General features: G+C 44.0%; 1 long non-coding RNA gene across 1 annotated transcript; it reads right to left on the reverse strand.

The window, feature by feature from the left end:
• Nucleotides 1-3,235: 3,235 nt before the first annotated feature.
• LOC112128595 (uncharacterized) lies at nucleotides 3,236-11,907 on the reverse strand. The gene is made up of 3 exons (XR_008512648.2): nucleotides 10,442-11,907; nucleotides 6,116-6,224; nucleotides 3,236-4,966 (listed from the first exon to the last, which is right to left on the reverse strand). It is a non-coding gene; the product is annotated as an uncharacterized LOC112128595 (long non-coding RNA).
• Between the last annotated feature and the right edge of the window lie 1,681 nt (nucleotides 11,908-13,588).

The raw sequence follows: 13,588 nt of genomic DNA on the forward strand, positions 1-13,588 counted from the left end.
TATTGCTTTATAAATGTCTTTTTGTCTGTAGATATCTTCTGATCCCTGCCCCCACCACTCCCCACTCCTGGCTTCTGATGTGAAATGAGAGACTTAAAGATGATCAAGTTCATGCCGATGTTTAATTCAGACTCAATGTTTCTCTGAGGTCTAAAATTCTTTGAATCCGATGGGAGAGAAGAAGGAAGTGAAACTGGATAGTGTAAATAATTTGTAGTTAGAGCTGAGATTTATGAGGGGAATTGCCGCACAGAGCTTGGTGTTGAATGTCTCTTTGGGCCCTGGGAGCCAAATTCTCCACTTGACTGCATGTAGGTCTCCCACCCTTCTGCTGGCACCAGGAGGTGGAGGGGTCTCTACCCTTCCAGGGTATGGGAACATGTAAGAGGGCCCCAAGAGCCTGGACTCTGGAGAGCTAGAGGAGGATGGGGGTGTTGCTGTATAAAGTAATTGGCATGTGGCTCTTCACGATGAAAAAAGAGATTTTGTGGCAGGAAGAAAGCAAAAGAGGAGGGAGGGGAGAAGGAACCATAGATTCTGAGAAACACACCAGGATGACTAGGCCTGGAGGAGTCCAGGGTGGACCTCAGACCCTCACTTCTTGTCTGGCACCTCCCATTGCCAAAAATGCAGACTTCAGAGCAGGACCATTTTTGGAGCCATGTATAAGAAACAGATTTCTATATAGGTCAGGCCTTGCTAAAATTCATTTTGAGAAGTTCAGAGATGGAATGGAGCAAGACAAAACTGAAATTCTAGCATCCTTTTCCTCATACACTTCACCCCTTGTTTTATGAAGATGTGGGACAAACTCAATTAATGTAACTTGCTTAAAAGAGCACCTGACACACATGGATGCTATGGAAGCACCATTCGATTCCATGCTTTAACTATAAATGATTATTGTTATTATTACTATTATTGTATCTTGACTCTGCTTTCAAAGAGCTGATTTGAACATAACAAGTAGGTGAGGAGATTGCAACCCATCTTCTTGCTTTTCACAGTTATTGCACATAAGTAGCCAAAACAATAAGCTAAATGAGACTGTGTTGCTGAGATTAGACCTTTCAGGGAAGTAGGAGGCCCTCTGAAAACAAGGACAAACCTTGTTGGGTGCTTGCGGGTGAGACTTGCTGTTTGCCTAGATTCCCTGCCACAGACACTGTAGGGGCCTGAACCCCAGATCTGAACTCTGCACCCATGAATTATCTAGCTGTAGAAATTACTGAGGACCTCTGAGCCACCATTTCCCCTTTTACAAATGGATATGATTAAACCACCACCTCCCAGGAAAGAGGAGAAGACTGAGTGACCATGTGATGATCAGCTGACTCCCACCTCTCACAGGATCCTATGGGGTTCTAGCAACCCGAGTTTATAATGGAACAAAAAAGAATAGGAAAGGCAAAATACACACCAAGGAATGACATACAACCAATTTACTCACAGTTAACTTAAGCATAAATGTATACACATAATCAGTTACAATTAATATCCACATCGAACTAGGGAGTACATTATTCTGGTGTTCTTTCCAATTCCTTCTCAGTGAGGGATCTCAGGAGAGCTTGGTCTATGTGTGCCTAATCCTACAGGAACACCTCTGCCCTGGCCCTTTTAAAACCCTCTTTCTTCTACATTCATCACGTGGTTCTCTGTGGCCTCTGGTCCTCCCTATATCCCCCACTAGTATCTGGCTCATGATGGGCCACTTGGGACCATCTAGGACCAGTTTTCTATTGCAGCCAATTCTTAATGCTTGAAGTTCAGAGTTTAAGAATCATCACCATTTTCTCCCACCATTGCTGGCCCCAAATCCGTTTTCTCTCAGTAAAATGAGAATAGTCTCATAGGGTTGTTAAAAAATAATATTTAATCCAGTTAGCACAATGCCTGCCACCTATATAGTAAGCATTTTTTATGTCAGCGATCATCATCCTCCTTTTCCTTATTCAGCTACTTGTTAAAGTGGTTCCCAAAGATGCCCTTCAAAACAACCTCCAGCAATTTCTCTTCACATTAAGAGAAGATAGTTTTATGAATCACCCTGAATTTGGCAGGAAAAAGACAACTTTCAAGTGGAGAGTTACAAACAAAGCAAAAAATCAATTCCCTGATGATGCAAAAGTCATCTACTTTTTGTCTACTTTTTCAGTCCCACTTTAAACCCATCCAAGTGTAGTTTTGTTGTTTGATTACTTAATGCCACACAAGTAGGTGCTTCTGAGGAGTTAATTTACCTTCAAAGGGCCAGCCTAGCATCTTTATCCTAAATTTGTAAGGAAACCAACATAATCTCATTTTAACACATTAACATTCTGCTCCTCATCAGAGCTACTTAAATGCTAAGTTTAGGGAGCACATGGTGGCCCAGATTCAGTTCACACTTTGAAGTAGAAACCAGAAGAAAATGACAGGTTTTCTATGGATGTGGCATCCTCAGAGTTGGTTTGTAAACCAGCTACTGCTGGGATCATGATGTTTGGGATCACACCATAGACCAGAGCACAGCAACATTAAGAAGGGTGCAGCCTATTCAGTTGTGCTGTAACTGACTTGACATGAGGTGGTGGGGATGACTCCTGCAAAGGAGAACTGAACACCGTGCATGAATTAAGACCCTGTATTTAGCAGACAAGAGTACTTCATCCACCAGGAAGAAAAGTATTAAGCACAGGGATGATTTCTCAGATTCTATCTCAGTTTGGTCAGCATCTCCCCTGAGATTTTGCAATTCGCTTTGTTTTGATTCTGTGATCACTGAGCAAACTTCTGACTCTTACTTCAGTCACCCCAGGCACCTTAATACTCAAAAGGGGTATCTTGGGTCATAGAAATAAATATCTCAGTTACTGGGACGGTAGTGCCTCTCATTTTATAGGGATAAATTTGTTTTGTTGCATATACATCAATTTTCTGTGAGTTTAGCATGATTCAGTCCCTCATGGTCTAGTAAGCTCCAAGTTCACTTCAACAATAGAGGGTTTCTATTAGAAAGTTGAGAACCAAACTTTAAATCAGCATTTCATTTAACTCTATTGTGCCTCGGTTTCCTTACCTATAAAAGCATAGAGAAACAACAGCACCCACTTTAAATGGTTGTTGTGAGGATTCATGATTTAATAGATACACATTATTCATGTGTAAGTATGTATATGAAATGATTTAACATATGGAAAGTACTTTGGATGGCGCCTGTTTTTCATAGTGACCCACAGGTGCTACCCACTTACAAAGAATGTCCTGCTAAAAGCAGCCAGCTGTCATCTCTCCTTCCTAAACTTTCTTGCACAACCCTCAAATAACTTACCTCTTTTAGCCACTCCACTGTGAAAACTAGAGGCTTCAAATAAAAGCTACGCTGAGAATGGCTTTGGCTTCATAAGCACATGACTTGTATGATTGCATAGGGCCTGAGTTTGGTTTGATGCTCACCTGTTGCCATTTAGAAATTATCAATAATTTTTCAACAGAGGCCTGACATTTTTATTTTGCACTGCACCCTACATATTACGCAGCCAATCCTAGCTACACAGGACCAAAGGACTAGCCTAGTGACCTTGGATAAACTACAGTACCCATACTTCCTTCTGGGTGACTCTGTCCTAGTTCCGCGGTATGAGGACAATGATGCGAAAGGTGGATTAATATAGCCATAGACGTAGCCTTGCCAATGAGCAGAGTGGCAGCTTCTTGGATACACAGCAACATTTCCAAGCTACAGGCAGTAAGTTTTCTTTCAGGGGTCTCAGTAGACTCAGGGAAAACTAAAAGGAACTCTGAAAGTGCTTCCTATCCCTCCTCCTCCGCACTGCAATAACAAACTCACTTGCTAATTCATTGTAAAATGATCTGAATTACTCAGAGACATGGAGAAATCAGCTTGGCTTTCAGCACAGGGAGTGACATCAGAACATCAGCCATTGCAGGGAAACAGAGCACAAGGTCACTCTGGCTGAGGTCTCACAATGGAGACTACTGCAGGGGAATGGGGAGGTTGCAGTGGCTTCAGAAAAGCAGCTGGTACCAGCAACCCTTACAGGTGACAGCCATGGAAGCAAGAGCTTTGGCTCTGGAAAATCTTTCACCAGTGAATGAGGAGGCTGTCCTGTCTAAGGGTCCCTCTGAGACACTCACAAGGAACTGTCTGTTTGGGTAGGAGGAACTGTGGTTGGAGTTCCACTAAATTCAGTACTGGGAGTTAGAGGTAGAGTGTATGGAACACTACTGTAAAGTGTTCCTCCTTTGAGTTTCCAAGACGGAGTGGGCCAAGGAGGAATGGACTCTACCAATGTCCAGTCCCATGGTTCTCATATGTATGAAAGTCTGTGTTTATACAGTGGGTCTGATTTTGACACTGGCAGCCGTAACATCACTTCTCCATTCCCAAGTGAGTTCCTGTCATCTTCTGATTCTCCTCTCTGTGGCTCTAAAGTCACCATGTAATTTCCCAATGGTTACTCGCCGCCAGGATGTGTGGATGAAACTTTGGAAACACTGCTGCAAAGCCGCTTGTAGAGAAACCCATCTATGTGTCCTGGCTCTCAAAATTTCAGTTCCTTTGAACATGCTGGTTCACTTTGTTCTGATTTTAGAATCTGGAAATGCAGAGCAAGACATTTCTAAGCTGGGAATTTGCCATCCTGTTGCAGGAGCACAGCAGCAGCCCCAGAGAAATATTTTTCAAGGCTGCAGAGAAAACAAGGGCTGGAAAAATGTTTGTTTATTGCCAGCTCTCCCCACAGCCGCTTACATAACAGCCTGTGCTGAGACAGGCTGTCCTGCCCAGGCTCAGAATCAAGAGTCACACTCCTTGGGATGATGACAGAGACAATGTGGGAACTACAGGGCTATGGCCTATGACGTCCAGGAAGGAAAACCAAGTGGTGTGTGGTGATTAGTCCTTTCACAATGAGGGAATGGCTTCCTGGGGTGTTTTCAAGCTTTTGGGTGGTGGCACAGTCTGCAAGAGGGGGAAAGGCTCTGTGAACAAGATATGACAAAAGAATAGTTTCTCACTTACCATTTTTAAAAATAAAACAATGCACACCCAACCACGTGTGAGCTGAAGGGTACAGTCAAATGTTTAGGTATTTTCTGACCCTTCAGATCCATTCAGACTTTCTAAAAGCCACAGACATAAACACCATATCCAAATCTGGAAGCATTTAAAAAGTGTGGACAAAATTGTATACATTTTGTTCAACACTTTATTGCAAAGAAAAAAACAGGAAAGAAGTATACAAAGTTTTTTTCTTCACAAAACAAACATGAAAAACTAACTCTGCCAGGAAAAAATGTGAAACCCATAGACAGATCATGCTAAGGGTCTAAGGGGACAGCTTGCCTCCCCTACGGCATTACTGAAAAGCAGATGTGATGGGCAGCATCACAGAGGCCTGTAATCCAGTTAGGCGCAGCAGCCACAGGCAGCCTACACTCTTCCTAAAAGCCTCCCTCTCAGGGAAACCCAGGGCCTCTTGGACTGTTCCAGGCTTTAAGTGCATATCAGAAAAACATTTGCCATATGTTTTAACTTAATTTCTAAGTCAGCGTGGGCCCATTCATTCTCATTCCTTCCATAACAGCCTTCCTGAGTAATTGTCTATTGACTTTGCTGCTTGCTGGTCATACCTGGGTGTGCATCTGTCTTACACCAGACACACCTAACTCTCAACTGCTGTAGTCACAAATAAGGGTTCTACTTGTTGATTTAGAATGGCAAGTTGAAACTAGCACAGTCTTACACATAGAAGATACTCAATCAGTATTTTGTTGATGGAGTCACATCTCTATCTCTCTCCTTATTCTTCTAGCTTACTTCCCCCACCCCTACTTTTATTTCTTTCTTCCCCCTCTTTTGTCAAAAGGTTGGGCTTACCAGCAAATCCACTGAATACTTGCTAACCCTCTGATTTACACCACACAAGTAGCACCAGTTTCACAAGACAGAAAAAAACTCATCTTGGAGCCCCAAGGTTGGCCTGGATCTTTCAAAGTGTAGGGTCATGATTTATTTTAGCCAAGTGGAGATCTAAAAAGGAGCAAAGATAACAGGACCCTGCAATTCACAAACTGGGTCCTGTATATAAGAACCTTTGTGATTTCTCACCTTGCTAATTTCCTGCCCTCTCTTTCTGCAGGTTCTTCCCCAAATCATCATGGACCAGTTGGACTCTGAGAAGAAAAGTTTCTGATCTTTAGTTCATTCTTCCAACTCTCTAGAAAGCAGGAAAACTGAGAATGAAAAATTCTAAATTACTCAGGACTCATGGGTTGCCAATAGAAGAAGTACATCTTAAACTAGCTTAAGCCTGAAAGGGAAATGTGTTTGTTCATGTAACTGAACCATAACGAAGGATGGTGGACTGAGGGACCTGAAAACACCCTCAGGACTCCCTCACTCTCCTTTGTGCTCCTGTCTGATGCCATCTTCCCACACCTGCTCACTCTCCATAAGGTGGGGATGTGGCCATCAGCAACGTGTACCTCCCCACAGCTTGTGACCTGAGTAGATAGGTGTCCCCTGACCCACAAGGATTGAAAAGTTCCTCTAGGATTATGCAGATTGGCCCATTTACTATGACATGTTTCCCCTATGCAGCCAAAGGAACTGGGTCTGTTACCAGAAGAGGTGGGAGATGGGTGCTAGGCAGATTGAACAACAGCCACTACAACATCTGAGAAGGAGACCTCCGTGAAGGCCACCAAGTCTGCTAGCAGATATTTCCTCCCTCGGACCTCTCTCCCTGTCTTCACAGTCTCATAAGTGAGGATTAAATACTACATGTGGCCTAGGAGATCTTAGACCCTCCACACGAAGATATAGTAACAATCAACATCCTAATATCTTGGCAGAGAAAAAATCAGAAAGAATCGTTTGCCTGATTTTTCCATCAATACCAAGAATTAATTAGAGATGAAATTTGTGATGGACTCAGAGAATTAGAGAAGATCTAAGGGAATCTAGATGATTTCCTACCGCTAACCAGAGCCTCACAAAAAAGAGTGAAGATCTATGGCCATCTTGCGTTTGGTGTGAGGCTGGACAAGGAAGCTCCTAAGGTCCTTTAGACTCTGAAAGATCATGAGTCTGTAAAATACTTCCAACTTGAAATTAGTTGATTCCTTCCTTAAATTGTCTGGGACATTCCCTGACTCCCTCCACTCTTATTAGCTGATTTTACTGACCAATAGGCCTTGAAGTTGGGGGTTCCATCTAGATGTCTCACATCAACTCACCTTTTGCAAATTAAGCCCATACCCTTAAAGAGGGGAATTCTCAAGCCATTAGAAACTAGAAAGTCAGCTGGGCATGGTGGCTCACACCTGTAATCCCAGCACTTTGGGAGGCCAAGGAGGGTGGATCACTTGAGGTCAGGAGTTCGAGTCCAGCCTGACCAACATGGCAAAACCCCATCTCTACTAAAAATACAAAAATTAGCCAGGGGTGATGGCGTGCACCTGTAATCCCAGCTACTCAGGAGGCTGAGGCAGGAGAATCACTTGAACCTGGGAGGCGGAGGTTGCAGTGAGCCAAGTTTGCACCATAGCACTCCAGCCTGGGCAACAGAGTGAGACTCAGTTTCAAAAAACAAAAGAACAAACAAACAAAAACTAGAGGGTCTCCTCTTAGTTCTTAAACCCTCTTAGCCAACATTTGTGAGCCTCTTTTCTGTATATTTTGGCATCTTTATTCCTTTCCTTTTTGTCTTGACCAAATTCACTAGATCATGACCCAGAACAAAATCCTGAGGTTGAATATAGAGGTCTAGAACATCTTCAAATAAACTTTTTCTCCTCATAGAGAATTAAAGAAATTGAGAAAGCAAGAGAGAGTGTGTGGAGTTTTTGTCCTCATTTTCCTCTTTCCTGTAATAGGTAGAATAATGGCTGCCCAGAGATGCTCACATCCTAATCCCTGGAACCCATGAATATGTAATGTATGGCCAAAGGGGAATTGGCTATTAAAATGTCTTAAAATGGGAGATTATCCTGGATTATCCAGATGGGCCCATTGTAATCACAAGGGTCTTTAAAAATAGAAGGAGGAGGCAGAAGATTAGGTCAGTCCATGAGACAATGTGAGAAAAGCTCAGCCTGACATTGCTGGCCTGGGAGATGGAAGAAGGGCCTGCAAGGGGTACCAGCAGCCTGTAGAAAGTAGAAAAGGTAGAAACACAGATTCTTCCCTGGGGCCCCCAGAAAGGAACACAGCCCTGCCAACACTTTGAATTCAGCCTGGTAAGACCCGTGTTAGACTTCTGACCTACAGACTGCGAGATAATAAATCTGTCTTGCGTAAGCCACTAAATCTGTGGTTATCTGTTACAAGCACAATAGGAAATTAATACAATTTCTATTTGTTTTACGTGTGTCCTGAAATGTTAGGTTCCTTAGGATTCCAATTGCTGAACTATATGGAGACAGGATAGTTTAGTTAAAAGAAAAATCTTAGACAAATTAAATTTAACAGAGTTTCTTGAGGAAAGAATAATTCATGTCTTGGTAGCCCCAGAACCAGAATAGGTTCAGAGGGACTCTGTTGCTGCCCCGGTGTCAAAGAAGATTTATGGACAGAAAAAGGAAAGTGATGCACAGAAAACAGAATTGAGGTACAGAAACAGTCAGATTGATTACAGCTCAGTGTTTACCTTATTTGAACACTGTTTAAACAGTTGGCTGGCCTTGATTGGCCAAAACTTGGTGATTGGCACAAGGGCAAGTTATAGTCTGTTCACACATCCATTAGGTTACAGCTCACTATGTATGAAGAAACCTTTAGGATGAACTTAAAATATATAAGGAAGGAGCTTTAGGCTAAACTTAACAGTGGACAAGATTTGACTCTGCTACTACGTCACCTTGTGGTTTTGGGTAAATCAGTTTCTCTGGTTCTCAGTTTCCATATCTGCAAAACAAGGTCATTTTATTAAATGATCCCCAAAGCCTCTCCCCCTTTAAGTTTAGACATTCAGTATCCTCTCCATCTTCTTAATGGTGTCAAATGCTCTGGAAGCCCCAGCAAACACCTGAGCTGCCCCTGTCACCGTCCACAGCAGAGCACGGACAGGGAAAGAATGTCCACAGGTTCCAGCTCTCTCAGGACTTGTCCACTGCGAGTGAGGCCACAGGAGGTCAGGACAGGCACAGCAGCTGCCAGTTCTCTCCATTCAGGAAGAACATACCCAGCGCCAAGGAAGAAACACTGTGGGGACAGAGGTGCTAGAGAATTCTAAAACCCAAGTGGCCATGGAAATCCTCCTAAAGGCAAGGAGACTTGTGTTAGCTTCACAGGAGAGATGGGCTCTGAATAATGATAGTCTATCCAGAAGTTAGGGTGACAAGAAAGACACCAGGTGGGTTATCATGGTGAATGGGCTAGGCTGGAAGAAAAGGTTTTGTGTGGGCAAAAGGTCAGAAAGATCTGTTAAAACCAGATGGTGGGGCCTTAAAAGGTTCCAGGACAAGGACAGGAAGCCTGAGTGAATGCCTTGATGAGGCCCTACTGCCCTTTGTGCCATGTTGTATGCCCAGGAGTGAGAAGCAGGCACATAATAGGTGCTCAAGACAATAGGTGTTCAGTATTTGTTGGATGAATAAATAAATAGGCATCAACATATTTTTAGCAGGACATTGCCATTATCCAAGATGAATTTAAGGAAGATAAGTGGGACCTCCATAGGCAGAGTGGACTGAAGGAGGCAGAGCTGGAACATCTGTATACTAGTCAAGAGGCTGCCAAACTGATTCAGACATAAGGGTCAAGCTGGGGTGTTGGGCAGTGCAAACTGAAGGGAAGAAACACATGTGTCATGAAGACTTTCCCTAAACCATCCCAGCTGGGAGGATGTCATTTCCATTCATGCAAATCTCCAAGGAAGGAGACCCACCACCTCATGAATAAGAATAATGCAATAACCCAGACAGGCCAGCACACCGGAGCAAAATCCTCGGGCAGCCATGGAAGCAAGCATCCAACCCACACCATATTTTCAGTAGAAATGACCACTAATTTATGCACAGCTATTCTGCCTATAATCAAAGCTAATTTTAGTTCACCTTTGCCTCCTCTAGACTCAACAACTCGAATTCTTCTAACTGCTTTCAGAGATCCATCCACTGAGTCTTCTCATTATTTCCGTTTTTCTTCCCTGATCCCACTCCGAGTCCCCTCTGCCTTAAGTCATTTAGCTGAATCAGAAGACCAGGTTTGCTCCAGTCACACTCATCTGACAGGACTGCTCTTCCTCTAACTAGCTGGCAGGAGCATAGCTCTGCTCCAGGAGGGGGACCTGTCCTCATGGGAACATGGCAGTTATGCTCAAAGTCCAGCTGGCCAAGAACTCAGACTGTCCTCCCCTGAAGGTTCCCCCACAGAAATCAATAAGAGCCCACCTCCAGACAGTGGCTGGCCTCAGATCCCAGAGGAACTCACCATCCTCTTCCTCTCCATCATCCTCTCTAAGCTTCCCTGTCTTTGCCTCAGCCAAAGTCCAACCCGGCAGGGACAGAAGAGTAATTGATGAAGGCCTTAAGGGATATCAAAGTGCTATTGAGCAAAACCACAACTCAACAGCCGTGCAGGTGCTTCCTGCAGCAGGGAGGGAAAGAAGTGTCTTTAGAAAGCCCTAAATAACTCTAGGCAGGGATGTCAGCTTGACAAATGACTCGTGAGAAATAGCCCCGTTGTTCTCTGGTGTGTGATTCATCCAAGGCTGTGCTGGGGTGGGGGGCAAGGCCCAGCCATGAGTCCCACCATTGGTCACTTGGGGCCGCTCTTCAGCTTGGCTCCAGGATGGATAAGAAGGCATTTTTGTTGGTGCTCTTGGCCTCTGTCACTTTGACCTTGTTTTCCAGTGGTTTTATTTAGCGGATTTGTGCTGATTTGGTTTGAGCTGCATTCAGAGGAGGATCGGAACTGTGGGGAGACTCTTTCTAAGCATCCGAAGGCCTCTCTCCCTTTGATGTTAGCTCCCAGTGCTTCTTGCCATCATAACAACAAAGACCAGGGGCTCCTCAGGGCAGAGGCCCCTTTCATCTCCCTGTTCCCAGCTCCTCAAAGAGCTGGCTTATTGAAATGCTTGTCACGTGTTGAATGGGTAAGTGAAAATATCCCAAGACCAAGGGATATGACATGACAGCTAGTTTCTAGACTTAGTGCTGAGACCTTGACCAGGTGCACAGAGTCTCTGGGCCTCTGTATCCCCATCTGTAAAATAAAAAGGCAAGCTCTTGGGTCCCCTCAAACTCAGACCATGAGGTTCAGATAGGCCTGCAGAGGCTGATTGGGGCCTGCACCCAACTCACAAGGAGGGGAACAAAGGTAAGGAGAACACGAGGGATCAGCAGTTGTTTTGAATGCCCAGCAGCAAGAGTAAGCACCAGCACGTTGAACACTTGCGTGAAAGGTATATGATGTTTTCAGTTAGGAGGTCAGCCTGGAGGCCCCCTGCAGTAACACTAGATGAATGTATTGTGAACAGCCAGTGGGCTGGTGTGGGCCACATGGGACACAAACAGCACCACTAGCCTCCCTGAGTTTATTGGGTCCTCTTCACCAAGGTATCCCAGCCACCAGCTGGGCATTAAGTCTTTGGTTTATGGCGTGTTTTTTGTTGTTGTTGTTGTTGTTGTTGTTGTCTTCCATGAAACAGAACAGCAAATCCATTGTTAGAGGCCGGCCATCCCACCAGCAGGGATGATTTTGTGAGTGAGTCATGCTGAGGAGGCGCTGTGTGAGGTGGGGCTGCGGTTTATAATGAAGTCCTGCCTGGGACTGTACTGAGGAGACGGCCCAGTGTGTCCCAGCACAGAGCCCATTTCTCAAAGCAGTCATCCTCTGATTCATTTTCTCATGCTGGTGGATGTGCTCTGGGTTTTAATGCCTTTAGTTTCCATCAATGGTAGCTTTGTTAGTGTTAACCGAAAGGAAGACAAGTTTGTTTGAAATCAAGGCCTTGTGGATGCCTAAGTGTGTACCCTTCTCTGTGCAGAAAATGGCTGTAATCTTGAGATTGAAGAGTTGAATGAAGTTGTCTTCTTTATGGAAAGGCATTTCAGCAACTGTAATTAATGGTCACAAAAGTCATCAAAAGTTTTAACAATCCCAACAATCACAGTTTCCCCTCTGTGAATCATTTTAGGTTTTTATATAAAGATTGCTGATGCCCCTATTAAGGCTCTTACTGCTGTAAAAGTCAGGTAGGTGAGATTCCAGCTTGGCCTTCATTTGTCCTTTTGTTTATGTAAAGCATCCAGTTACTCTTACACCTTGACATGGCTTAAGCAGGTCTGATGGGAAACAGCCTTGTTTCAGCTGATAATCTCCATGGAATGGACAGACTTCCCACTGCAGAATTAAGGCAGATAAAAGGAAAAAGAAGTGCTCTCACAGCAAGACAGCAACACCTTCATATACCTGCGCACACACACACACACACACACACATACATACATATGCCATTTGGGTGCAGAGTAAATACCTATTTGACATATCTTTTCTGAAACACAGATTTTGAAACCACACAAACCTGGTTTTGATCCCTCTCTACCACTTGTTAGCATGTGAGCCTGGATAAGTTGATTAACCTTTCTGAGCTTTGGTTTACTTGTTTATAAAATGAGGAAAATTAAAGTACCAAACCACAGTATTGTTGAAACATCAAAGGAAATAATATACATAAAGCATTTAGCACAGTGCCTGGACTATTCCAAGGTGTCCGATAAATGATTGATAATCATAACAATAACAATAATAGAATTTTCCTCTTTCCTGACTGAGAGACCTCTCAGCTCCTTGGTGGTCTATAGGAAGTCAGGGTTGATTCCATTTGCGGTTTACCATTTAAGATTCACTATGAGGCAGAAGTACAATGTAAGTTACAAGCTATTATTATTACAAATAAGAATTCCTGGAGCAGAGACAATATGCAGTGGTCTGAGTTTGAAGGGACCTGAGATTTTACTTTCTCCTCTCAAAAACAAAGATATGGAGGCCCAGAAACCCTGAGTGCTGACCAAGTTTCCAGCTACTTATTCTTAGAGTTAAGACCAGAAACTAGTTATCATGAGTCTTGGTCTTGGGATCTTTTCACTTATCCATTCTACATTTGGCAAGCCTTTAAGTAAGCCAGTTCTTTCAGAAGTTGGGCATAAGAAAAGGTGCCCATGGACCGGGCGTGGTGGCTCACGCCTGTAATCCCAGCACTTTGGGAGGCCGAGGCAGGCAGATCACTTGAAGTCGGGAGTTCGAGACCAGCCTGGCCAACATGGTGAAACCCCATCTCTACTAAACACACAAAAATTAGCCAGATGTGGTAGTGGACATGTGTAATTCTAGCTACTTGGGAGGCTGAGGCAGGAGAATCGCTTGAACCCAGGAGACAGAGGTTGTGGTGAGCCGAGATCGTGCCACTGCACTCCAACCAGGCAACAGAGGGAGACTCCGCCTCAAAAAGAAAAAAAAGAAAAAAGAAAGAAAGAAAAGAAAAGGAGCCCATGGTCTTTGTTGCTATGATGGCAAGAAGTGCTGGGAGCTAACATCAAAGGGAGAGAGGTGTTTGGATGCTTAGAGAGCCAGTCT

This window comes from Pongo abelii, chromosome 14 (assembly GCF_028885655.2).
Source record: "Pongo abelii isolate AG06213 chromosome 14, NHGRI_mPonAbe1-v2.0_pri, whole genome shotgun sequence".
Classification (NCBI taxonomy): domain Eukaryota; kingdom Metazoa; phylum Chordata; class Mammalia; order Primates; family Hominidae; genus Pongo; species Pongo abelii.